The 25,237-nt window shown below is 43.3% G+C and overlaps 1 protein-coding gene across 2 annotated transcripts in view; it reads right to left on the bottom strand.

Moving 5' to 3' along the window:
- sash1a (SAM and SH3 domain containing 1a) overlaps positions 1-24,295 on the bottom strand; it is a 266,052-nt gene extending 241,757 nt beyond the window's left edge. Inside the window, exon 1 of one of the 2 annotated variants that reach the window (XM_060914078.1) lies at positions 24,234-24,295. The gene's annotated coding sequence lies outside the window, so the exon portion shown is untranslated. The remainder of the gene's footprint in view (positions 1-24,233) is intronic. The other variant, XM_060914077.1, reaches the window with a different exon arrangement.
- Positions 24,296-25,237: the final 942 nt, after the last annotated feature.

The raw sequence follows: 25,237 nt of genomic DNA, 5'->3' as shown, positions 1-25,237 counted from the left end.
TAGGCATGGTCATGCAATTCCTCTCGTCAGTCCAGGTGTTGCTCATGAGTGAAAATATTTGCTCAACTGGAGCATTGGTGCCAGGTAGGCACATGGCAAACTGGCAAAGCTGGCTGACATTGCTGTAAGAAATCTCCCTACTCTTGAAGTGCGCGAACATCTCCGCCCAGCGCTCATCCATTGGCTTGTCATCAGCGCTCCACTGAGCCACCTTCTCAGTGGTATGTAGCCATACAGATGACGTCTCGTCAAACAGCTGGGTCTCATCAATGTCACACTGACGCAATCTTGACGACACGTACTGGAGGGACGAGTCAACCTCATCCCATTGAAGGACAGTGTTGAGGAGAGTCCAGGAGAGGACCTCTATCTCCTTAAACAGAGCTCCTCATTCCTTCAAGTATGAAATGCAACACTCGTAAAAGGCGCAGACGGTGTTGCGAAATTCCGCTGCCCTTCGTGGATCATCAAGGGTGTTCAGAAGATTCTTCACCTACGGTATAAAAGTGAATAATTTCCCAATTTTCCAAATTATTAAAAAATAAATAAGTTTCAAATCACTTTATTGGCTAATGTTTCATGTTTATTTCCACACACTATGTATAACCTAAGCCTAATGTTAGGGCAAAGTAGGAAGAATTATGCTTTATGGAGATGCTGATTTCATTCATCCAGCAGGACTTGGCACCTGCCCACACTGCCAAAAGTAGCCTAATACCTGGTTAAATTACAATATTCTAATTTTGTGAGATGCTGAATTTGGGATTTTCTTTAGCTGTAAGCCATATCAAAATTAGCACAAATAGGCTCATGGCTAGAAATATTTCACTTACTGTCTAAAAACTCATCTTTTTTTCCTTAGCCTTTACTCCCTGATCATTTTCCTCTTATTTTAACTGCTCAGCTTTCAATTTGATTTCATTATTGTATTGTGTACAAAGATGGTATAGTGTTGGCCTATTTTTAAATTATATTTTCCTGCAGGGGGGCAGATGTCTTTGGGCTTTCATGCTTACCTTGAGACCTGTGAACACAGCCAACTTTCTCTCCTACAGTTTGCCTTACAGGTTGCACAGGTGATGGGCCGAGTGGCGGCTGTGGCGGTATCGTTGAACAACAACAGCTGATTGTGCAGAAACCACATCCAGGCCTCATTAAGCAGGTTCTGTAAGAATTCAGCGATCGCCACAGGTGGTCTGTCTTGAGAGGCACAGTAGGACTGCAGCGCAGGATAAAGCTTCAGCACTCTTTTGACAGCCGGACCTAGGGACATCCACCGCGTCTTACTTGTCCCAAGGATCGTTGCGTACTTGAGCTCGACAAAGTCGCAGAACTCTTTTAATTGCTCGGTTCAGAGAGTAAAGATGTGGAAATGTCCGAAAACTTTCACAATAAAGCTCTCGATGTCACAGGGAAGGGTATCTGCAGCAGTTTGGAGAGCATTGTGAGCGATGTGTGCAGCATAGCTCACTCCCACTAACTCATTGGTGGAGGCCTCGTTTAATTTGAAAAAAAAAAAAAAAAAAACGTTCATGCCAGCCCTAGCTCTCCCACCAAAGTTGGTGTTGGTGTTGTCAGTACAGAACCCAACAACTTTGTCAAGCAGGTTAAAAGCTCGGAGACTGCGACTAACCTCCCCAACAAGAATGTCGGATGTCTCACCTGGAACTGATGTGAATTCCAGGATTTTCACCTGCACCCCCTCTGTATCCTTGAAGTAGCGGATCACGATGGGAATAAGCTTCACTGCTTTGTGATTGGATGCATCGATAGCCACCGAGATGTGATGAACCCTAGGTCTGCCTTTAACAGATCCATGGCATGGGGTGAGATGACACTCGTCACGATTGCGTTGGCCTTGGTTCGTGCACAAGTGAAGCATTCGTCGTAAAATTTCCTTATCAGGCCCACGGTGCAGTCCATGGACTTGAAACTTTGGTTGTGGTTCACCAAATGATAGGCAAAAGTACCTTCCTCAGCAGCCCGTTTGAGTTCAGCACTGCCAGCGCTAACTTTACTGAAGTAAGTGGCCACACTGCTATAGCCTGGGCTCGCCCATCCTAAGTGTGACACAACACTGTTGTGAACTTAGTCTGGCAAGGCAAGCTATCTCCAACTCTTCCAAGCTCCCGAAAAATCGGGAGCCAATCAACTTTGAGCATCTCCAACGGCCCTGGGTAGAGGCGTGTTCAAGGCAGTGACGTAGTAGAACTGCGACCGGAAGCCATAGACTGTTTACAGAATCTATGACGGAAGCACTTCATTCACTAGAAATATTACGAACATGGAGCAGCGGCAAGCCTTTGACATGTATTAGATGCTGTATTGAAAGCATTCAATGGGAATTTCTCATTGAAAACGGAGCAAAGAGCAGCCCTGGAGGTATTTATCTTCTTCCTGTTACTCAAGCAGTTTCTGTTGTGTCACATACGTCAGAGGAAAGAGTGATGTGATTGGTTTAAGCTTCGTCACAGCCTTTTCTGGCTTCGACCAGTAGCAAACTGAGGCATTTCAGGGAGGCGGGTCAACCACGCGCTTTGGGAAACGGTTGGGCTTAATATCTTTGCCAGACCAATGCTCGCAGAGCTTTGAAGTTGCGTTAGCCAGACTAACACTGCTAGCCCCTGCCTCTACCCACCGCTTGTGCTTCGCTGTTCTGAGGTGGTCTTTAACATCAGCACTACCACCATGAGCGATGGAGAAGGAGCACTTACAGTGTGTGCAGTAAGCTTCATGTTCAGCACCCTGGACTTCTCGGAGAAAGGGGTAAGCAACCTGCAAATCTTTTGAAAATGAACATTTTCTCTTCGGCATTGTCACGTAGTAGTTGACAGCCGCTAGCGAAAAAAACGTTATAACGCAGCCTCTATATCGCAACATTGTACAAATAGATACATTTTAAGGTTGACTGCGCACACACGCACATTGATGCTGAATTGCTAGAAGCTTTATTGACATCTCGCTGGCTATATATGATCGCTGTAACTGGGACAGTTTGTTAGTGTTTGGTGTAAACCGGGACATTTCAGCGTCCCAACGGACCTTTGTTGGGACTGGGGACACGCAACTCAAAATCGGGACTGTCCCAGTCAAACCGGGACGTGTGGTCATGTTATATTTGAGGGATGTTAAGCGCTCTTGCTCGCTCATTCTCAATTGATAAAATGGCCAATCTACAGAGTCTCTCTTGACCCATTGTGCTCCTGAGATAATTTTTTTTATCAATTTTAATTTGGAGAAAGAGCGCTCTGCTGTCGCAACTGAGATGGGGAGAGTGAGAAAAAGCAAGAAGGCCGTGCACACCTCACTTAATGTAGAAGTTACTGCTGGATGATCTATTACCAGCAACCTGGCCAGGCTAAGCACAGATGTGTGTCTCGCTATCTGCTCCTTGAAACAAGCCCTAAATGACACTAGTTGACCAGGAAAGCTGGAGTCAATATCCTGACTATAGTGATGACACAGTCGATGGGCCACTTCATATAGCTCCACGTCCTTGGCATGCTGGAGCGTATTTGGATGAATAGTCTCAAACAAATGAGCAGTCTGATTTAAACTGACAAACCTTTGTGATAGCTGCTGAATGATTACATCAAGGCATGCATAGAACACATTCACCCAAAAATAATGTTCTGCATCGGAAAGCCGACTGTCTTCGCTAAGGTGATCAAAGTGGCGCTTCACTTTTTTCAACCTGGTGGCTACAAATTGTGTTTGACTGCCCCATTTCACAGCCAATGCCAGAGTGGAAGCCTTTGCCTCATCAAACTGCTCCCTGTACTCCTGTAGAGTTCATACAGCATTCTGCAATAATGCAGATGCTTTGAGGAGATCAATGGTCTTCTCCTGCAGTAACTTTGAGATGGCATTAGTGCACTCCAAAATCTTTGTCTGAAGACTGATTACAAATATGAACTGAAATTTAGTAATGGCCTTTTTAAGTGCATCTGCCTCATCTCGTTCATTCGTTTTCTCGCTTGTAAGTGAGAACTTGAGAGCTTTAATGATGTCTCCATATCTGTACTTTAACGCAACAAGTGCATCGTAGCAGGAGGACCAGCGGGTTGGGCAGAGGCGTTTCAAGGTTATGTCCCTGCTCTCTGGGCTCAATAAGTTGCCACGTAATGCCCATCTCTTAACACTGTTGGCAAAAAAGTTGTACAGTTGTTCAACCACATCATAAAACTGTCTAGTCTCTGGGATAGTTTTGACAGAATCATTCAGTACCAAATTCAGACAATGAGCCGCACAGTGCACGTACAAAGCAAGGGGCTCCCGCTCCGCTATTCTCGCTTGAACATCAGAATAAGTTCTGCTCATGTTCGCTGCGCCGTCATAACCCTGTCCACGGCATCTGGAGAGATCTAAGCCATTCCCTTCAATGCAGCTAATAATTCGGCCCTCCAGTTCAGAAGCGGATGCGTTCACAGTTATCTCGAATCCAAGAAAAGCCTCAACTATCTGTAGCAACACCCATTTCATCTCAATCAATTAAAACATACCTGAAGACCTGGCTCAGATAATCGCGCTTTGCTACGTCTTGAGTGGTGTCCATAATGATGGAATGAAATGGAGATGCATTTATTTCATGGACTATGTTGCTCTTGACTTTCTGTGATAATATATAAATGATCTCATCCTGAATAGCATGGCTCAGATATTTAACGGATCCCTCGGGCCGGCTGATCAGTTCTTTCAGGACAGGGTCGTAGCGGGCCAACAGTTCAATGATGGACAAAAAGTTTCCTGCATTCCCCTGCCCAATGGACTCTTGGTGTCCCCTAAATACCATGTTACATGACGCTAAGGTCAGTGTGACATTCACAATGCACTCTAACACTTGCCTCCAAAAGTTAGCCGCATTACGAACATCCCTCTCCATATCAGCATCTATTGTACCATGGAGTTTCCACTGCTCATAGACTACACACGCACCGAGATAGATCTGGGTAGATTCATGCACTGCAATTTTGGAGGAGATATGTTTCCAATCTCTAACTCCGTTTACCCAGGGATTATTGTAGGAGGGGGCTTGACGATTGGCAAAAAGCCAATCGTGCATAGTCAAGCTTGGGCGAGTAGCATAACCAGCTTCGTGGAAGTTTAATACCAGCTTTAGTGACAACCCTCTCCAGTAATGGGTTGAAAAGCTGCGATTGCCAGTGATGGGAAAGGGACCATTTGGCTTACGTACATGGGCCAGTTTGAAGGATATACCTCTTCACATTAGCATCTGCAATGTTTTCAGGGAAATTACCATGGTCTGTTGGAAAATTAGCTGGGTTTGATGATTCCATGCTGGGAATCATGCTGCTCACTTCAGCTAACTCAGCTAACTCTCCACGTTCCCTACCCTCGTGATTCTGGTTGCTCATTTCAGCTAACCCCTCTCCACATTCCCCACCCTCCTCTATATGACTTTGGCCGGAGCTACTGCTGCTAGTGCTAACATAGGGCAATGCATGTTCATTACTAGCAAATTCAGGGACAGGAGAAGGCAAAGTAAAAAGTGAATCCAACTTTGGAAGTTTAGAGTTTGCCTCCTCTTTATTTTTCTTTTCCTTCCTCTTTTGTGCCCCACTTTTACTTTTAAACATGCTGAATTCGTTTCTAGTAGACAACCAACAACCGCAACCAGGCATGCACCTTCCTAGTCTTGTTGTATGTCGTCAGATGGATGAGGACGTTAGGTGGCCTTTAGATCCTTCCCATCATGCATTGCAGTTTTTTTGCAAATTCCTCAAATGAAAAACAATTAAATACAAAAGGAACAGCTTAGTTTAGCTTGAAAACATTACAATTTATTATATTTTAAGGTGGTTTAGGGATTTCACAGGGTTTATTTTATTTTTTTTTAACCATGATAAGAATGTGTAGCAAAAATGAGAGACATATAGGTCAACTAGTCTGTAATCATGTGAAAACTTGTAGGTTTCAAGGAATTTCTAATGAAATCGCGTAAGGCACATTTATTGGGAAGGCCTGAATGTCAAAGGGTGGGGCCCTGTACGGCTAGGGTGAGGGCCCAAGGGCCAGGGGCAATTGCCCTGCCCACCCCCTTTAGCTCCGCCCTTGTACAGCACAACCCTAATTCCAAAAAAGTTGGGACACTGTGTAAACTGCCAGTTAAAACAGAATGCAATAATTTGCACATCATAGAAACCTTATATTTCATTGAAAATAGTATCAAATGTTGAAACTGAGAAATTTTATTGTTTTTTGAAAAATATATACTCATTTCAAATTTGATGTCAGCAACACGTTTCAAAAAAGTTGGGACAAGGGCATGTTTACCACTGTGTTGCATCACCTCTACATTTAACAACACTCTGTACACATTTGGGAACTGAGAAGACCAATTGCTATAGTTTAAATAGGCAGGCCAGTTTAGCACCCAGACTCTTTTACTATAGATCCATGCAGTTTTAATATGTGCAGAAAGTAGTTTGGCATTGTCTTGCTGAAAGAAAGAAAGCCTTCTCTAAAAAAATATTGTCTGGATGGTAGCATATTGCTCTGAAACGTGTATATATCATTCAGCATTAGTGATACCTTCCCAGGTGTACAAGTTACCCATGTCATGTGCACTAATGCACCCTCATACTATCACAGATGCTGGCTTTTTAACTATGCACTGATAACAAGCTGGATGGTCCCTCTCCTCTTTAGCCTGGAGGATGTGGTGTCCATGATTTCTAAAAATAATTTCTAATTTTGATTCGTCAGAATTTGGGACAATTTTCGTCTTCGCCTCAGTCCAATGTAAAAGGGGTCAAGCCCAGAGAAGGTGGTGGTGTGTCTGGATGTTGTTTATATCTGGTTTTAACTTGCATTTGTGGATGCAGTAATGAACTGTTTTCACAGACGATGGTTTTCTGAAGTGTTCCTGAGCCCATACAGTGATTTCCACTACAGACGTGTCTGCTTTTAATGCAGTGTCGCCTGAGGGCCTGAAGATCACAGGCATCCAATGTCAGCCTTGTCTCTTGCATACAAAGCTTTCTCCAGATTCTCTGAATCTTTTAATGATATTATGGACCATAGATGAGGTGATCCCCAAATTCTTTGCAATTTTACAAAGAGGAACATTATTTTTAAATTGTTGCACTGTTTGCCCATGCAGTCTTTCACAGAGCGGTGAACCCCTCCCCATCTTTACTTCTGAGAGACTCAGCCTCTCTGGGATGCTCTTTTTATACCAATTAACCAAATTAGGTTTTTTTTTAGCATGACAACTTTTTCAGTCTTTTGTTGCCCCATCTCAACTTTTCTGAAACATGTTGCTGACTTCAAATTCAAAATGAGCATATTTCAAAAGACAATAAAATTTCTCAGTTTCAACATTTGATATGTTGTCTTTGTACTATTTTCAATTAAATATAGAGTTTTCATGACTTGCAAATCTTCACATTCTGTTTTTTTATTTATGTTTTTTTTTTTTACAGGTGTCCCAACTTTTTTGGAATTGGAGTTGTATAATGGACACGACATCAGTAGGCAGATGTGATCTTTAATGTATATGATAATGTAGCATGTGGGGCGTGGTTTAGGAGCATGCGGGGTGTGGTTTAGGAGCACGTAGGCCATGGTTCAGAAGGAGCCTGAAAGAGGGTATGATTTGTGAAATGAGCTGAACATGTGATGATGCAGCACTCATCTATTTCCTCTCCTCTATTTCTGATGCCGTTTTTATGCCTCTGCCACTGTAAGGTGCAGGAGGCATTATGTTTTCGGGTTGTCCGTCTGTCCATGCATCCGTCTGTGCGTGCGTCCATCCCGAAACCTTGTGAACACGATATCTCAAAGGCTAATAAAAGGAATTTCACCAAACTTTCACCATTTGTGCGCTTTGGGACAAACATGAACTGATTAGAATTTGAGATCAAAAGGTCTAAGGTCAAGGTCACTGTGAGGTCAAATGTCTGTCCGCAAACCTTGCGAACACAATATCTCCAAGGCAGATGAAAGGAATTTTACCAAACTTTCACCATTTGTGCATTTGGGGACACAGATAAACTGATTAGATTTTGAGATCAAAAGGTCTAAGGTCAAGGTCACTGTGAGGTCAAATGTCTGTCCGCGTGCGTCCGTCCTGAAACCTTGTGAATGCGATATCTCAAAGGCTAATGAAAGGAATTTCACCAAACTTTCACCATTTGTGCGCTTTGGGACAAACATGAACTGATTAGATTTTGAGATCAAAAGGTCTAAGGTCAAGGTCGCTGTGAGGTCAAATGTCTGTCCAAAAACCTTGCGAACACAATATCTCCAAGGCTGATACAAGCGAGTAGGACGCTTCTTTGCTTTGCTCCTGCTTGATCTTTATTTTACTTTACTTTCTCATTTAATTTCCACTACTTTTTCATTTTATTTGTCATCTTTATAAGATAAGTTAGCTTTTAAAACAAAATGCCAGGGGGCAAAAAATCCAGGAGATCCTGCAGAAAATGCACAGAACTAGAACAGAGGATTTCTATCCTGGAATCAAAGATTGATGCTCTGCCAAAGACTGACGAATTAAGAGCAATATCTCAGGAAAGGAGTACAGAAACAGTGGCTGAGAATGCAGAGAATGTACCCCGACAAGCCGATGACATTGCAGATCGAGTGGATGAATTCATCGATCTAACAGGGCAAAATATGAGTACAGATGAAAATAAAAACAGAAGAGTTATTACCTCAACACCAGCTTGTTCTGATACTATGCGACCCATGCTCCACAGCCATGCTATCAGAAATAGAGCTAGGTGTTAGGGTTTTGCTGGGATTCGAACCTGGTTCGTTGGTGTGATAATCCAGCAAACCCCCACTAGGCCACCAGGGGGATGACTCAAATGCAGAGGCGTGAGGCGGAAGTAGAAAAAGAATCAAAAGGTTTATTTAAACTATATACACTATATACAGGGCAAAACAAAAGACAAAAAAAAAACCAAAGAGTATAATCCAAAAGAAAAGCAAAGTGCAAAAATTCAAAAGCTAAGAAGATCAAAAAACACAGTACAAAGGAAACTGGAGATAAACATAACAGCACAAAGACTCCGTGACAAGAGGACTGAACTCAGGGGTATAAATAGACAAACTAATTAAGGACACAGGTGAAGATAATTAGGCAATTAACACAAACACAAAACACAGGAACAGTGGCGGCCTCTAGAGGCCAAAATAAACACGACATGAAAAGGAAATAACAGCGGCCTCTAGAGGCCAAAACAGTCCTAGTCCTAACAGGACCCCCCCCTCTAGGAGCGTCTCCTGACGTTCCCAGGGCGATCCGGATGGGCCGAATGGAAGTCCCGACATAGTTCTTTATCAAGGACATCCCGAGCAGGAACCCAGCAGCGCTCCTCAGGACCATAGCCCTCCCAGTCCACCAGATATTGCAACCCGCCGCGGACCCGGCGGGAGTCAAGCAGGCGATTCACAGTGAACACAGTCTGCCCCTGGAAGATGCGGGGGGGTGGGGGGTTCCTAGGGGCAGGGGCATACGTAGACGTCAGTACGGGCCGTAACAGGGAAACATGGAAAGTGGGGTTGATCCTCAGAGTCCGGGGCAACTGGAGCCGGTAGGAGACAGGGTTCACCCTGCGCACCACCTTGAAGGGGCCAATGTAGCGAGGAGCAAGCTTGCGGTTCTCCACCCGCAGTGGAAGGTCCTTAGTGGACAGCCAAACACGCTGCCCAGGGCGGAAAGCGTGTGCAGGTCTTCTATGGCGGTTGGCCTGAGTCTGGTTGGTTCTGGAGGTCTGTATGAGGGTCTTCCTGACCTTGCTCCAGGTCTTGCGACACCGTCTCACATATTGGTTGACCTTACTTCCTTCTCCATGTTAGGCCACCAGAAGCGTCTTTTCAGGAAGTCCAGGGTCCTCCGAGCTCCCGGGTGGGCGGTGAGAGGGGAAGAGTGACCCCACTGGAGAACCTTGGCCCGGGCTTGATGTGGGACGTACAAGAGGCCTGGTGGCCCCGTCCCAGGACCGGGGTCCTGGCGTTGGGCTCGTCGGACAGCCTCCTCAATACCCCAGCGGACAGGGGCCACAATCCGGGACACAGGGATAATAGGCCCGACTTCATTCTCCCTGTTAGTGGCAGAGAACAGTCTGGACAGTGCGTCAGGTTTGGTGTTCTTGGAGCCGGGGCGGTATGAGAGGGTGAAGTCAAACCGACTGAAAAACAGGGCCCACCTAGCCTGTCGAGGGTTCAGTCTCTTGGCTTGCTGGAGGTACTCCAGGTTCTTGTGGTCAGTCCAAACCAGGAATGGATGTTGTGCTCCCTCCAGCCAGTGCCTCCACTCCTCAAGGGCCAGTTTGACCGCTAGCAGTTCTCGATCCCCCACATCGTACCGGGACTCAGCAGGACTCAGGCGGTGGGAGAAGTAAGCGCAGGGGTGCAGCTTTCCTTCCGAACGTTGAGAGAGCACCGCGCCGACACCACTGTCCGAGGCGTCCACCTCCACGATGAATGGTTGGGAGGTGTCCGGGAGAACCAGAATGGGTGCCGTGCAGAAGCGGTCCTTGAGGTCTTTGAACGCCTTTTCTGCCTGAGGAGACCAGCCATAAGATCCACCTGTCCCTTTGGTGAGGTCTGACATGGGTGCTGCCACAGAACTGAAGTTCCTGATGAACTTGCGGTAGAAGTTAGCGAATCCTAAGAACCGCTGAACCTCCTTAACGGACTTGGGAGTAGGCCAATCCCGGACGGCCAGGGTCTTGGCAGGGTCCATTTGGAGTTGGCCTGTCCGTACAATAAATCCCAGAAAGGAGACCTCGGGAACATGAAATTCGCATTTCTGGGCCTTGGCGAACAGATTGTTCTGTAGCAGCCTCTGGAGAACCTGGCGGACATGGTGGCGGTGCTCCTGCACGGTCTTGGAAAAGATAAGGATGTCGTCGAGGTAGACAAAAACGTATAGGTTAATCATGTCCCTTAAGACGTCGTTGATTAGGGCCTGAAAAACAGCTGGTGCGTTGGTGAGTCCGAAGGGCATCACCTGGTATTCGTAGTGCCCAGACGGGGTGTTAAAGGCAGTCTTCCACTCGTCTCCCTGTCGGATACGGATGAGGTGGTATGCGTTCCGTAGGTCCAACTTAGTGAAGACGGTGGCGCCTTGGAGCAGGTCGAAAGCTGTGGACATCAGCGGAAGGGGATATCGGTTGCGCACAGTGATCTTATTCAGGCCCCTGTAATCAATACATGGTCGGAGCCCCCCATCCTTCTTGCCGACAAAGAAGAAGCCGGCTCCAGCAGGTGAAGTGGAGGGTCGAATAAACCCAGAGACCAGGGCATCTTTGAGGTATTCCTCCATGGCCTTGCGTTCTGGCTGAGAGAGTGAAAACAGTCTGCCACGAGGAGGGGTAGTCCCAGGGAGCAAGTCGATGGCACAGTCGTAGGCCCGGTGCGGAGGAAGAACGGCGGCCCTGCTCTTGCTGAATACCTCCTTGAGATCCCAGTACTCTGTGGGAACTTGAGATAACTCGGTGAGATCAGGGGGCTCGGCAGGAGACACAGGAGAGCTAGAGAGCAGACAAGAGGCATGGCATGCAGGGCCCCATTCCACAACCTGGCTTGTTACCCAGTCTATGCGAGGGTTGTGGCGAGTAAGCCAAGGAAGGCCTAGAATAACTGGGAACTCAGGTGAAGGAATCAGGTGCAGGGATATTTCTTCCTTGTGACCTTGAGACTGGAGGAAAACTGGAGAAGTAACTTGGGTGACTCTTCCATCACCTAACGCTTGGCCATCGAGGGCAGACACAGACAGTGGGACTTCAAGAGGTGCAGTCGGAATATTGATGCTTTGGGCGAAGTGAATATCCATAAAGTTCCCAGCCGCCCCTGAGTCTATCAAAGCTTGACAAGAGTGGACAGACTCACCCCAGGAGATGGAGACCGGGATGTAGATTCCTTGGCCAGGGAGTCCGGGAGAGAGGGTAGGCCCCGTCACAACCCTCCCTCGGCTGGACGGGGCGGTCCTTTTCCCAAGAGTTCGGGACATGATGCTCGGAAGTGACCAGGCTTGCCACAGTAGATGCAGCACTTGTCCCTCCTTCTGCGCTCCCTCTCAGATGCGGAGAGGCGAGTACGACCCACTTGCATGGGTTCTGGACAGTCACTGAAGGAGGTAGACGGTCTCCAGGTAGAGGTAGGGAGGCTGGGGGGGCTCAAGGCTTGGTGGCGTTCTCTCATCCTGTTGTCCAGACGAATAGCATGTGAGATGAGGGTTTCGAGGTCACTTGGGCATCCAATAGAGGCCAGACCGTCCTTGATGGGGTCAGACAGACCATGGTGGAAGGCTGACACCAGGGCAGTCTCGTTCCATCCACTTACTGCTGCGAGTGTTCGGAACGAGATGGCGTAATCTGCGACGCTTCCTCCTTGCCGGATGGACATGAGCTTTCGGGCTGCGTCGGTACTGATGTCTGCCTGATCGAAGACCCGAAGCATCTCTTCAGAAAACAGCTGGAAATCAAAGCACTCAGGTCCCTGTCTTTGCCAGATAGCAGTAGCCCAGGCTCGCGCCTTACCAGCTAATAAGGTGATCACAAAGGCAATCTTGCGGCGATCCGTAGTGTAGGTGGTAGGCTGAAGCTCAAAGGTGAGTTGACACTGGGTAAGGAACTCTCGGCACTCACTGTGCTTGCCATCATACCTCTGTGGTGCAGGAAGGCTGGGTTCGCGAGGTGAAGAAGGCAGCATTGCAGGAGGCACTGGAGCAGGAGTGGGAGCTGGATCAGGAGCAGGAACTGGATCAGGAGCAGGAGATGCAGGCAGAGATGTCAGCTGTGCCAGGGTTTTCCCAATTTGCTGAAGCAGTTCCTCGTGGCGAGCGAGGGCCTCACGTTGGCTGGTGAGCGTACGTCCATGAGCGTCCATGGTCGCTCCGAAGCGTGTCAAAGCTGCCATAATTCCCTGAAGGTTGGCCGGGTAGACAGTTGAAGCAGCCTCTGCTGAGTCGGTCATGACGGAGTCTTTCTGTTAGGGTTTTGCTGGGATTCAAACCTGGTTCGTTGGTGTGATAATCCAGCAAACCCCCACTAGGCCACCAGGGGGATGACTCAAATGCAGAGGCGTGAGGCGGAAGTAGAAAAAGAATCAAAAGGTTTATTTAAACTATATACACTATATACAGGGCAAAACAAAAGACAAAAAAAAAACCAAAGAGTATAATCCAAAAGAAAAGCAAAGTGCAAAAATTCAAAAGCTAAGAAGATCAAAAAACACAGTACAAAGGAAACTGGAGATAAACATAACAGCACAAAGACTCCGTGACAAGAGGACTGAACTCAGGGGTATAAATAGACAAACTAATTAAGGACACAGGTGAAGATAATTAGGCAATTAACACAAACACAAAACACAGGAACAGTGGCGGCCTCTAGAGGCCAAAATAAACACGACATGAAAAGGAAATAACAGCGGCCTCTAGAGGCCAAAACAGTCCTAGTCCTAACACTAGGTCTACAAATTACAATAGGATTTACAAGCCTATGAAAAATCCACAGCCCATAAGGCTTCAGAACAAATTTGAATGCCTCAGGGATGTGGAAGCGGAATTTTCAGGCAGACAAACACATCGTAAAAAGAAATTGCATCACAACCGAAGAGCTGTGGGAAGAGGCAAAAAGCAGCTCATAACACCACCTGATCCCACAACCCTTGTTCTTGGTGATTCCACTGTAAGACATTTAAAAGGACATGGAATGATTATTTGCTGCCTTCCAAATGCATCCATCTCTGACACCAAAGACAGCATTTTGAAACTCATGTCCGAGCATAAAACTATCAAACGTATTGTTGTGCATGTGGGAGCAAATGATGTTTTCAGAGAACAGCTGTTTGTCCAAGAGGACTTCAAAAAACTCTTTTCTGATCTCTATAAGACCGGAATACAATCTTTTATCAGTGGCCCACTCCCTGCAAGGGGAAGTTTTGCATTTAGTCGACTTTTCAGGCTTAACACCTGGCTTGGAAAAACTTGTTTTTCATCTGGTATGAACTTTATAGACAATTTTAACCTTTTCTGGAATCGCAGAGAATTCTTCAAGCCAAACAGCACTGAACTCAGCTGGACTGGGACCAAAGTTTTAGCAGATCATTATAGACTTGCAATTTTCTCTCAGTCAACATTGAAGAGAACAGTTGAAAAGATGTCGCAAACTGACCTAGTTACAAATATAAACAATTCCTCTGCAATGCCAAAACAATCATCTATGCAAGTCTTCACCAAGGACACACAGCCATCTGGAGCAGACTGCCAAGAACCATCTGGGGCAGACTGCCAAGGACAACAACAATCACATGGAGAATGTGAGCATGCGATTTTATCATGCGATTCCATCCAGATTAAGGACCTGACTAAAGATAACCATGTCAAGGTTGCTTCGTCCACTTCTCGACCCCATGCAACTATCACAGAGACAATCAGTGAGACAGTCACCACAGAGACAGTCATGGAGACACTTACAAAGGCCTCACCAAAGTCTCGCTCTTCTGATTTTATCGTACCATCTCCGTCTCCCCCTTGCATGGATTTCCCAAATAGTATGCAAAGACTGCTGCCAATGGCTACACTCTTTTTCCAGCCCAAATCTGTCGCGGCAAGCTGTGTACCCAGTTCATCAAAAAATCAACCAACAGACTGAACTGTGTTCGCCCAGGACTTTCAGCTGGCTACCAATCTTTTTCACCATCTAAAAGATACATGACATCTCCAATCCTCTCAATCTCAAACAAAATGGAACATAAAGAAAGTCTAGATAACCTATGTCTATGATGTGCTGGGGGTCCCTGCATTGGGTGTAGTTTTGAAAACAAGCTGGGACCCAGTATGTCTATGCCATTCTCTATTCCTGTGTTGATAAGAAATAGAAAACATAGAGCATATTTAACCCAGGGGGTAAACCAGTCTAGTCTCCTTCCTGTTTCAAAACAATATCAGAATGCCCAAGCGGATATTACTTCTAGACTTTCTGTAAAGCTAGCTCTTCTGAACGTTAGATCACTTTCAAACAAGTCATTTTTAATTAATGATCTTATCTGCAAACACAATCTTGATTTTTTGCTTCTAACTGAAACTTGGCTGGATCAAGCAAATAGTGCTACCACCCTTATTGAAGCAACTCCCCCAAATTTTAATTTTATGAATGTTACCCGACAGGGGAAAGGTGGAGGGATCGCAAATATATTCAAATTCTCTTTTCAATGTAAACAATCCTCACTTGGTGATTTTACATCCTTTGAACACTTATATGCACTTGTTACATGCTCTCCTAACATATTGTTATTAACTATTTACAGGCCTCCGAGACATTCAGCCAAAGTTTTTCTGGAAGAGTTTGGTGAACTGTTGTCAGTCATTTGCTTAGAGTTTGACTGTCTTATTATATCTGGGGATTTTAACTTGCATGTAGATAATCCTGAAAACACTTATGCCAATGAACTACTTGCACTTATTGACAACTTCAACCTTGTACAACATGTACAGGGGCCGACCCACTCTCGTGGTCATACCCTTGACCTCGTCATCACAAAGGGTCTTACTGTTTCTACTACTGTTGTTGACCTGGCCTTATCTGATCATTTTTGTGTTTTCTCTGATGTTTCTATGTCTCCTCACATTCAGAACAGCTCAATGACTATGGGTAGGAGAGTCATAAACGACAACACGTGTTCTCTTTGAGCAAGCTCTCTCTCGGATCTCAACCAAAATGTCAGACTCTGTAGATGATTTACTGGAAATTTTTAATTTAAATATGACCCAAATTATGGATGATATTGCTCCATTCAAAATCAAAAGAGGCAATGATAAGCAGAAAGCACTATGGACGCAATACCCAGCTGTTAAACTGTTAAAGAGAGAATGTAGAAAGACTGAAAGAAAATGGCGCAAAACTAAACTTCACATCCATTATCAAATCCATAAAGAGATGCTTTGTAAATATAATTATGAAATTCATAAAGCAAGACAGTCTTTCTTCTCCAACATCATCAACAGGAATATGAACAATGCCCATGTGCTATTTTCAACAGTAGAGAAGCTAACAAATCCCCCACCACAATTAGCACCTGAACTTCTCTAGCATCAACAACGCTTTTTTCTGAGGTCCTCAGAAATCTCCTTTGTTCATGTAATGATACACTTCCACAAACGTGTTGTGAAGATCAGACTTTGACAGATCCATGTTTTTTAAATAAGACAGGGTGCCCACTCACACCTGATTGTCATCCCATTGATTGGAAACGTCTGACTCTAATTTCACCTTCAAATTAACTGCTAATCCTAGAGGTTCACATACTTTTGCCACTCACAGATATGTAATATTGGATCATTTTCCTCAATAAATAAATGACCAAGTATAATATTTTTGTCTCATTTGTTTAAGTGGGTTCTCTTTATCTACTGTTAGGACTTGTGTGAAAATCTGATGATGTTTTAGGTCATATTAATGCATAAATATAGAACATTTCTCAAGGGTTCATATATAACACACACACACACACACACACACACACACACACACACACACACACACACACTTATTAAGATGTCATACTGCTTTTCGTTCAAAGTTGATCCCAAAATGAGTTGATTAATTACCTCCAGGCACTGAAAACTATGAGTCAACTCTGAAGCTTTGCAGTTGATTTCACACCCCAAAAAATGATTCTTCTAGCATGTACATGCCAAACAATATCATTTTTCAAAAAACTGTTTTCTCATATTTTCTTCCTCGTTTAATCCTGGCCAAACCCCACCCACCAGCCAGCTCTCTCCTATCATATGACAGCTACCAACAGGGGAGGGAGAAAGGTAACACTGCCAAGAGCAGTGTAACACACTTGTAGGAAAGCAGCATCTGCCTTTTTCCGCATACATGAGCTTACAGAGGCTGATGATTGGCTACCCTCTGGGAGTAAGTGTACACTCCTCCCATGCAGTAAGCACAGCCAATTGAATTTAACATTGGAGTGTTTCATTTTTTTTTTCCAACTCAAGCTATGTCTCAAGCAACCAGTTACTGCCTGTATCATAGATGTGATGCAACAAATTATTTGAAGCTTTACTCTAAGAACACTATACATAATGCTCATCATCAATTGTAAATCTCTGTACCTCTTGACTAACAAATCACTAGTCCTCCACTGTCACATGGGAAGAAGGGATAGTCTATAAATTATAACATGGATTTTATTCTATGAGAGATGGAACCTGGGAGTGTGTTGGTGTGCTGGCATGTGCAGCATTTTGTCAGACAGGCAGCCAGACGGTGTTTGGACTGGGCAGCTTCGACTGGATCTTCTGTGGTACAGAACAGCCATAACTGTCAGGGTCATGGCGTCAAGCTAAATACAGTGCTGGCAAAAATTCTTCAACATTTGCAGAACAGGAAGAAAAGAAAATCTCTGAATCTGACCACAAGATGTGCTTAGAATGTACACACACACACGAATTAAAAAATGAGCTTGTACTGAGTACAGGAGTACTTCTACATATATGCTTAATTCTGATCATTATCTTTTTTTTTTTTAACTCTGTCAGATTTGCATACAAGAAATAAACATGCCCTATGGCAACACACATGGACTCCGCCCACAACCACATTTTCCTTCTTTCAGCATTTCTCAGAAGAATCACATAAACACACCAAGCCTTCTCTGTCCTGCTCATCTGTAATTATGAGCTCTGTGTGTATATACTTGTGAGATCAAGAGATTGAGACTGTGTGTGTGTGTGTGTGTGTTTAGAGATACAAAGAGACAATGCCATCTTTTGTTCTCCTCACTGTAATAAAATGATCTTTAGTAACGAACTCATTCAATTTATTCATTCCACACACAAACGTATATGCATAAAAGCTTACAAACACACACGCATGTGCATGCTCTCTCTCTCACACACACACACGCACCCAGTAGAGCTTCTGTGTTGTCAAACTGACAGAAGAAAGAAAGTAGAGAGTCAGAATTGTCACACTTCAGTACATTCATTCTCACTTGGGAACCAATTATAAGGGCAGTGCCAACATCTCTCTCCCTATCACACTCACTAACTGTCTCTCTCTCTCTCTCTCTCTCACACACACACACACACACACACACACACACACACACACACACACACACACACACACACACAGCCAAAAAACATACACTGTCCAAAATCTGTGCAGAAACTTTTAGAAAAGGTCTATGTTCCTGAGCAAAGCAACACAACTGGACCAGTGACTTGTGCTCTTGGGAATGAGAACCAACACACTCTTACACAGAGTTGTTTTCTTTATTTATAATCTTTGTGACACATATTATATTGTGTGTCCCTGTAGGTAGCCTAAACCCTTTGGCCCTTTTAGTTTAAATTCAAAATAAAAAGTACTAATGTCTCTCAATGTCAACCCCACCCCCACTTCACTTCGTTTCGATGATGGGATGATGGTACTTATTCACACAGAGAGAGAGAGAGAGAGAGAGAAAGAAAACACCACACACTGTCCAAAATCTGAGTAGAAACTTTTAGAAAAGGTCCATGATCTTGAGCAAAGCAACACGACTGGATCAGTGACTTGTGCTCTTGGGAATGAGCTCTTCTTTATTTATAATCTTTGTGATACATATTATATTGTGTGTCCCTGTAGGTAGCCTAAATCCTTTGGCTAAAAAAAAAAAAAAAAGTACTTACATCTCTTAATGCCAAAACACACACACACACACACACTGATGACTGTGTCAGTAGATGGTGGTGTTGTTTGGATGAAGTCATCACACATATGGAGAATGACACACTTTCTCAGGATTCTCTCTCTCTCTCTCCCCCCATCTTTCCAAATTTCCATCCCTGTGATGCACATCTGCCTAACAGAACCTACCTCTCTGCAAAAGACCTTTCACACAGAATAAATGTAACCACTGATGTGTCTAAAAAAACAGTGAGAATCACTTCATCACCTCATCCCCTCTCATTAGTGCTTATTAATTCCATAATAAGATGTTTTGTGTTTTTAGATCTCTCTGAAAGTGTAGTGGTCTGTATGAATTGCTTGGAGAGCCGAGGAGAGCTGTAGAGAGTGACAGAGGTGACATTTACACCTGGTTGCCTTACATAGTTTTAATCTGATGTGTCAAATCACATAGGCTCTGTGATGCATTTTCTCTTCATGCTAGAAACAGTTATTATTATAGAAAGTTATTGCATTTTATCCAAAGATAAATAAACAAAACGGCATGCTACCATTTAAAATGAATTTCTTGTAAAATGTTCTGAGTTTCTTTTTTCCACAGAATATTAAATGCAACTTTTTTTTTTTTTTAAACTACAATGGCCCTAACATGCCATCATAGATATCTGCTTTGATTTAAAAGCAGAGAATATACAAATATTTCTCGGTCCAATCCTCTTAATCCATTTTCATCAACCTTTTTTTCTGAAAAGCCACGTGTATGAATATATTTAAATCTTCATAAGGCTTTCTTAATGAGCTGCTTTCAGCTAAATAATTTACAGTACATAAGTACATGTAATTAGCCGTAACAACTATATGATTATTAAAATTATCATCAAAAGAGAAAGTGATGGCTCATGTTCAAAACACTGGAGTTATTGAATGAAACCCAGATGTCTGATCACTTGATTTGATCCAATGAAATACTCTGCAGATTCCACTATTTAACAGTGTTAGAATTTAACAGTGTTAAAATGTGATCTCAGTGACTTTGACCTCTCTGGCGTGGCTGTTCGTGCCAGACAAGTTAGTTTCCAAACCTGCACTCAAAACCATCTCAACACAGAATGATGTGAAAAACTCAAATAACCACTCTTTACAACTAAGGCGAGCAGAAAAAGCATCTCAGTGTATAAAATGAGCAGATGTACAGGTGTTCCTGTTAAAGAGTGTATAACTAATATCTTTTTACGTTACTGCATCAAGCACTAGGAGAAGAAATAATAACAGGCAGGATTTAGATTATTAGGTTTAAAACAGCCCACGAAAATACTGTATTCATGATCCATTTGTGTAGCAAAGTGCTGGGATTTTATCCATGTGTGCTGTGCTCTCGGTGGCTGATCAGTGGAAGAGAGCTGTGGTGCAGCAGCTGGACCAGCGCTCTCAACAACACTACGTTATCCGCTAGCCACCTAACAGCAACCTGCCCAGCACTGTCAGAATTAGTGTGGATGTGGAAAGAATAACCATGTTAATCAGAGAGATTACTGATCAGCTGCTCTTGGCAATATGCACAGTCTCCATGGCAATCTAACCATACATTCCTCAGGAGTGTAACATCAGGACCACTGGACCTCAGAGAAAGTGGCAAGAGAAGAAGATGGACAGGAAGACAGACAAACAGACAGAAATACAGACAGATAAACAGACAGACTGATTGACAAAAAGATAGATAGATAGATCATGGCCATTGTCCCTCAAAGAAAATACTTCAACCCCAACTCAGAAAAAGTTGGGATGGTATGGAAAATGCAAATAAAAAAAAAAGCAGTACTTTCTAAATTTACTTTGACTTGTATTTCATTGCAGACAGAATGAACTCGAGATATTTCATGTTTTTTCAGGTCAGCTTCATTTCATTTGTTAATATGTATCCATTCCTCCACTTTTGTCCTACAACACACTCCAAAGAAAAGTTAGGAAAGGGGAAATTTAGACCTAGTAACAAGGTAAAACAATTAAATAATGATGTGATTTGAAACAGGTGATGTCAACAGGTGATTATAATCATGAATTAGTCCAAAACCAGTATCAAGGAAAGGCCTAGTCTTTGAGGAGCAAAGATGGGCCAAGGATCTCCAGTTTGTTAACAAATGCATGAGAAAATTATTGAAATGTTTAAAAACAATGTTCCTTAAAGAAAGATATGAAAGGATTTGGATAGTTGAACCTCTACAGTGTATAATGTCATTAAACATTTCAAATGAATCTGGAGGAGTTTTGGAGCATAAAGGGCATGGGCACAAGCCTAAGCTGAACATCCATTATCTCCGATCCCTCAGACGGCACTGCATCAAGAACCATCATTCATCTATAGCTGATATAACCACATGGGCTTGGGATTACTTTGGCAAACCTTTGTCAAGTACTACAATACAGAGTTATATCCACAAATGCCAGTTAAAACTTTACTGTGCAAAAAGGAAGGCTTATGTTAACTGTGTCCAGAAGCACTGTCGACATCTCTGGGCTCAGAGTCATCTGGGATGGACCATCACACAGTGTACTGTGGTCAGATGAATCAATATTCCAGGTCTTTTTTGTATGAAATGGATGCCATGTGCTCCAGACCAAAGATGAAAAGGACCATCCAGACTATTACCAGCAACAAATCCAAAAGCTAGAGTCTGTCATGGAATGGGGTTGAGTCGGTGCCCTTGACAAAGGCAACTTACAATTCTGTGATGGCAGAATTAATGGAGAAATGTACACTGAGATTTTGGAGCAACATATGCTGCCTTCAAGATGACATCTTTTTCAGGGATATTTCAACATGACAATGCAAAACTACATTCCACACACATTACAAAGGCATGGCTACAGAAGAAGAAGAGGGTGTCTGTTCCCTCTGTCCCCAATAGAGAATGTGTGGTGAATTTTGAAATGAAAAATGACAATGATGACCCCATACTGTTGCACACCTTCAGACCTGTTTGCAGGAAAAATGAGGCAAAATAACACCTGAAATGGTTCATCACTTGTTGTCTTCGGTCCCTAAACATCCTTTAAGTGTTGTGAGAAGGAATGGCAACATTATAAAGTGGTAAATGCTTAAAAAAAGTTTGAAATGTTGTGCAAGAATCAAAATTAAGATGTGTTTATTTTGAAAAAAAAAACAACAAAATGATTAAGGTAAAACATCAAACAATATGCTGTTGTACTGCTTTGAGTGCAACACAGGTCAAAGATTATTTATAGATTATTGTTTACAGTTTTAATTTCAATTTGAACATACTGCCCCAAGTTTTTCTGATTTGATCTAGACTGTCTAACAGTCAGGTACTGATTAAGCTGATCACTGTGTACTCTCTCTCTCCTTCCTCCCCTCCCATCTGTCTTTCCGTGGTGAGCTGGAGCTCAGCTCAGAGGAGGAGGCTTTCAGAGAACATACAGACTACAATGCTGATCCCTTCCCCCATTTCTCCCCCATTTCTCCCTCTTTCGGACAGTGATCCAGATGCTGCTGGAGATCTCCCAAACAGGAAGCAGAACACAACGAGCTCTGTGTGTGTGTGTGTGTGTGTGTGTGTGTGTGTGTGTGTGTAAGTTACAGTATGCATGTTAGTAAAAGTGTCATTGTGTATATTACAGCATGCTTCCGCAACACAATATTAACCCATTGTTCTTACTTCCTTGGCTCTAAGGAGTGTGAGAGTTTGAGAAGTGTTTTGTGTAAGTGTGTGTTGTGGTACAATACATGACCTCCTGCTGTCAAGTCTTACTGTGTACGTGTATGTGTATTTCTGACTGATATCCATTTAGCTGCCATTTTTAATTTATGATAGAAATAAACTTCTTTAGTGTTTGTAAACAAAATGAGACACACACACAACCTGGTTGCAAAAAGACATGATTAGCCTCGCAACCTGATGCTATTTTGGTTATAATCTGACTGACATAATGCTATTTGGGTATAATCTGACTAACCTGTCAAGCATTTTATTTAAGAATGGGCTTGATGTTAGCTAAAATGGTGAATGATTTTGTAAAAGTCAAAGAATGCTATTCAAATGGTGGAAGAAGATTCATATGGCTTGGAGTCCTGTCAGTAGCTAAATGATGCTAAGCAGTAACCTCGCCTGCTACATATACATGTACAGATATGTACAGATATATCTCATAGAAACTACAAGCATTTATCATACACAGAAATTGAAGGCATATAAGACTTGATGCTTACAACAATTTCATGGTTACAACATGGCATTCTTGTAAAATTAGCTAGCTAAACACATCCATTTTAGGCAACTCATGACCTAGCTATGTAGCGTTAGCTAGCTAATTTCTTGATGTAGATTTTAGGTGTGTCTTCAAATGAGGTTGTGTTTAACGTGTTTGTGAGAAGAGTCCATACCAACGCCCACTCTTGTGGTATTCATGACTGTGGAAGTGGAACTTTTCTGAAAGTTCAGAGTTCACGAGTTGTGATGTGTTTGCTGATGTTTTCAGAAATGGCGGAGACCATGAAAGTACATTTTATTTCATTGGATGGTAAATTAATATAGCCCCGCAATGATCTAATGACTTGTCCAGGGTGTACCCTGCCTCTCGCCCGTAGTCAGCTGGGATAGGCTCCAGCTTGCCCGCAACCTTGCACAGGATGAATGGTTACAGATAATGGATGGATGGATGGTAAGTTAATATGTTGTCATTTTAGTTGTATAGAGTTTTCTTCGTAATGTTATAATATGTCTGAGGAAAATATTCCATCCATCCATTATCTGTAATACAGACTTGCTTATCCTATACAGGGTTGTGGGCAAGCTGGAGCCTATCCCAGCTGACTATGGGCGAGAGGCGGGGTACACCCTGGACAAGTCGCCAGATCATTGCAGTGAGGAAAATATTGATATTCCTAAAAGTCTCACCTTTTCATTATGCTTGATGTTACCTGCTTGTTAGCTTGTAAAATGATTAATGTTGGCCTCTGTAGCGTCTAGATGCTGTTGCCTAGCAGCCGTGTTCTCATGAAGAATTAATACTTAAACATCAAGCATTTCATGTACATGACTTCCCATGTCATAATCATGAGCTCACGAGTTGGCATATGTACGTCTGTTACATTAAAATGATATGTTAGCTAACAAAACTAAATATGTAGTTCATTCATGTGTATGATAGCTACTTAGCTGAGATAAAATGGCCACTGCAAAGGCAGAGCTCATTGGATCAATTATCTCTCCTAATTGCCTGCAACCACAATTGCCTTTGGAAAGGTGTCCAATTTGATAGCATGCATTAAAAAAATGTGTTTATGGACACCTAGCAACATTTTTGAAAATAAATTCTGGCTCTGCTGTTAAAAAAAAAAAAAAATCACTATAGACTCCCATTATATTTCTGCAAACAGGAGGCATCAGAGTGACATGTCTCAGTCAGGAGTTAGTAGTGTCAGGACCTTATGTTCTTATCTTTGCTGTCAAGTTTTCTCTGACATTCTCACAGAATACGCATTTACACAAATGTTGAGCATAAACATTACACAGAAGAATTAGTACAAAAGTTGTAAAAACATGTACTCACCAGCACAATGCATGCACTGAACGATTCTTCCGTTCACTCCAAGTCACACCATAAACGGCTGGAGCTCTCTCTCCCTCTCAACTCCCTCCCTTCCTTCCTCTCTTCCAAGCTCCCTCCTCTCTTCGTCTGTCTGTTTCCATCCACTGCTCTCTCTCTCTCTCCCCATCTCCCTGTCTTTCTTGCTTTTCTCTCAGTTTAGTAGAAAGAACAATGCATGGCAGCTGAAGCAACTTGGAGCCCAAGAGACTGTATACATAAATCAGAACACACACACAACTTTGACGTATGTGACAAAAAAAAAAAATTCTATGGGGTCAGTGTTGATTGTGTTATTATATTTCTCTCTCTCTCTCTCTCTCTCTCTCTCTCTCTCACACACACACACACACACACACACACACACACACACACACACACACACACACACAGAGAGAGCACAGCTGTGGTCCCTGAGGTAAGTATATGAGAACACAGCATCCTCCAAACTGATTTGCTCCTGCGAGATGATTGGCATTTCCTGTTAGTGTTTACTCTTGCCAGCATCCTCCCACAGCCTTGTGCCCCCCCCCAACACACACTTCACTTCGTTTTGATGATGGTACTGATTCATAAATGACCCACGTTTATCAGGCGAGGGGGAAAAAGCAGAAGAAACAGCAGAGAGGAGGAGAAGAAACATGAGCCACAAAAACTAACAATTACCAATGAGTCACAATGTGAGGTTTCTTAAAATATAAAGATGGATGGATGGGAGGGAGGGAGAGAGAGAGAGAGAGAGAGAGAGAGAAAGAAAGAAAGAAAGAAAGATTTGGAGCAGATCCATTGAACCCATTGTGAGTTTGTTGCTGTTTCAGAGTGAAAGCTTACTCACTGTTGGTGCATCTGAAAGCACTCAGTACCCACAATGCACCACTGAGGGTACTGATAGTCAGCACGCTGATGCACTTCCTGGACATCAAACAAAAACACCACCACCAACATCATCATGATGTAGGATATTCTTC

The sequence above is a fragment of the Neoarius graeffei genome, chromosome 2, assembly GCF_027579695.1.
Source record: "Neoarius graeffei isolate fNeoGra1 chromosome 2, fNeoGra1.pri, whole genome shotgun sequence".
Lineage (NCBI taxonomy): Eukaryota > Metazoa > Chordata > Actinopteri > Siluriformes > Ariidae > Neoarius > Neoarius graeffei.
This window is presented reverse-complemented; position numbering and strand designations above follow the sequence as displayed.